Below are 2,772 nucleotides of genomic sequence, written 5' to 3'. Positions count from 1 at the left end.
CTCAATACAGCTTTTTTGTATTGCGTTCAATACAAAGTGATTTGAATTTCCCGCCCCACCTCCCGCCAGCCCCGACGCATGCAGCGATGTCACCGGGAAACCCCGGAGATCGTCACTGCACACGCTGGATGAAGATAGAAGACAGATCTAAGCGAAAGAGCCGCGGGGACAGGTAAGTATTTTTTTCAGTTGTAGTCCAATTGCACTGTAATGCGTGTTTATATTTTTAGCTACCCCGCACCTGGTTTGGTGTAACCGATAGTACCAAGTTTTCTTACCCCGAACCCGGTGCTGGCTAACCGCCCAGGTGGTTAAAGACTGATTTTTCCCATCCCTCCTCCTTTCTTTCAGCTTCTTCCTGTCTAATTGCACTCTCTACAGTGGCAGCTGCTCACCAATTCTCCTAACCAACTTCCTGATAATGATAACTGGCACCATACATGCACAATGGGGTTGTGTTATCAAAGAAATATAGGCTTTGTTGATGTATGAATGGAATACAGGGTTTTTACATAGTAAAGTAAATATCTCCTTGTAAGGGATATTTCCTGTAGCTTAGAAAATGAGAGGAGGCTCTGTTGATTTCCATCATCCAACCATGTCTAAGAAAAAAATTTTTGTTGTTAGAGTTCTTTGCACATGAATGGTTATTTGTCTCTGCAAAGTGAACTGTCACCAAATCCGCTAAGCTAAGGGTATATTTCACTTCGGTAAGTGGACTGTATCATTCCCTATAGTAAGTCACTCCCAATGTGTGTTAGCACCACTTCATGTAGCCTCCATCATGTAACAGAGTGACAATGGATAAGCACAGTTTTAATATAAAATGTAAGCTTACATGAGATTTTAAGAATTTGTCTGTGAAGGTTCTCATTTAATCAAATTCAACTGGACTTGTTCCTGTAATATTAGGGACATTTCCAACCTGTTTTGTGAGTACTACCAGTGTAGGAAGAAGCCCAGCATTTCTATCCACACCTCATAAGCACCTTAATCTAATCACTGTGGAATGTGACACTGCTGATGTTAATTGTCCAAAATCAAGAAGTGTAAAATATATTGAACCACACTGTTCTAATAACATTATTATTAACTTGTATGTATATAGCACTAGGGATGAGCGAGAAGGGCTCTGACTCACAAAAATTTCCTCGAACTTCCCATGAGTCCCCAAAATTTCGGTGAACTGATTACACGAATTCCATTAAAGTCAATAGACCGACTTTAAACATTAATAGCAAAGCCCCTATACATGTTAGAACCACCAAATTTTATAGGTATGTGTAGGTGAACAGTGGCAACAACCATTCCAAAAGGCCATGGCTGCAATCATTGAGAAGATGCCCGGCACTAGAGGTTAAATGGGGAGAAGTCTCTCTCTATTCAAAAATTCTAGTGCTCTCTGATTGGCTGAGTTGTCTATGCTGACATGGATTTGGCTAAACAATGCCTGGGAGAGGTTATCCATTACATGTTCATGTAAACTGGGTACAGCTGTGCGGGAGAAGTAATGCCTGCTTGGTATATTCCACCGCCGCTCAGCACAGGCCATCAGGTCATGGAAGGGAGCTGAGTCCACAATGCTTTACGGCAGTAGCTGCAAGGCCAATGGTTTGGCTAGACGCAAATTCAATTATTCTTTTGTTGGTTGGGCCCATAGCCTGATGCCTTGCACAGAACTCCGGTAGAGTGGGCTGAAGGGACTGGGAGCTAGGGGAGCTGAAGGGGTCACTGTAGTACCCATCTTGTGGTGGCAAACGTCGTCTGACGCCATGAAACCTGCGGGCAGAAGCTGATACTTCCTCGCTGCTAGAAGTCTGGCTGGGACCAACCTCCTGAGACGTACTAGCAATGACAGTTGGAGGTAGAAGAAAGGATGACGTGGTCGCACCTCCTTCAAGGGAACGCAGGTCCTGCTCCATCTTGGGTTTGTGGTTTTTGCGCATGTGAGAAAGCAGGGATGTTGTACCCAAATGTGATCCAGCTTGTCCTCTGCGGATCTGCCTGTGGCACAGAATGCAGATTGCTACGCACTCGTCATCGTCTTTCAGCATGAAAAAGGACCACATTAGAGAGGTGCGTGCAACCACTCTGCTGTTCTTTTTCTTTGCCTGCCTCTGCATCTGCTGAGTGCCCTTCGTCTGCTCCAGCTCCATCTCCCCCACGGTAACATCGTCTCTGACGAGTCTCTTCTTTGCAACTCACATGAGGCAGATTTGCGGTCCCTTCCATTCCCAGTCTGTTGCCGCTGCTGCTGCTGCTGCTGCCTTTCCTCTACGTGTGCTTTGGAACTGCTGCTAGCTCCTACAAGCACCGGTGACATCACGGTCATTATCATCCTCATTTTCATGGAAGCCAACTTCTGCAAATGCAGCCACTTATCCAGAACCCTTGCCCAGCAAGTCCTGACCACACTCTCCAAGGGTCTCTAAGTCTACCTTCTGCTCTGAACTTCACACTGACAGATCCTCAGACTGTTCGTCAAACAACATGGGAAAGTCATCGGGAGGTACAGGCACATTAGCCACGCTGCTGTCAACAGTTTGCTGCTGCTGCTGTCCTACAGTGGCGGACTACTGGGGAGTATGCCCCCTGCCAGATGCGGCAGGTCAATCAACGCCACGCCTTCCCCTGGGTCTACGTCTTATCTTTTACCTAATGGGGCAAAAATGCACCTGTACCTAATGGTTTTATTGGTAAATAGGAACAGGTATCAAACACTAAAATATCTGTATTTATTTTACAGTAGCACAGAAATTTATCTGTAACAAA

Source organism: Pyxicephalus adspersus, chromosome Z (genome assembly GCF_032062135.1).
Source record: "Pyxicephalus adspersus chromosome Z, UCB_Pads_2.0, whole genome shotgun sequence".
Taxonomy (NCBI): domain Eukaryota; kingdom Metazoa; phylum Chordata; class Amphibia; order Anura; family Pyxicephalidae; genus Pyxicephalus; species Pyxicephalus adspersus.
Note: the sequence above shows the minus strand (reverse complement) of the source record.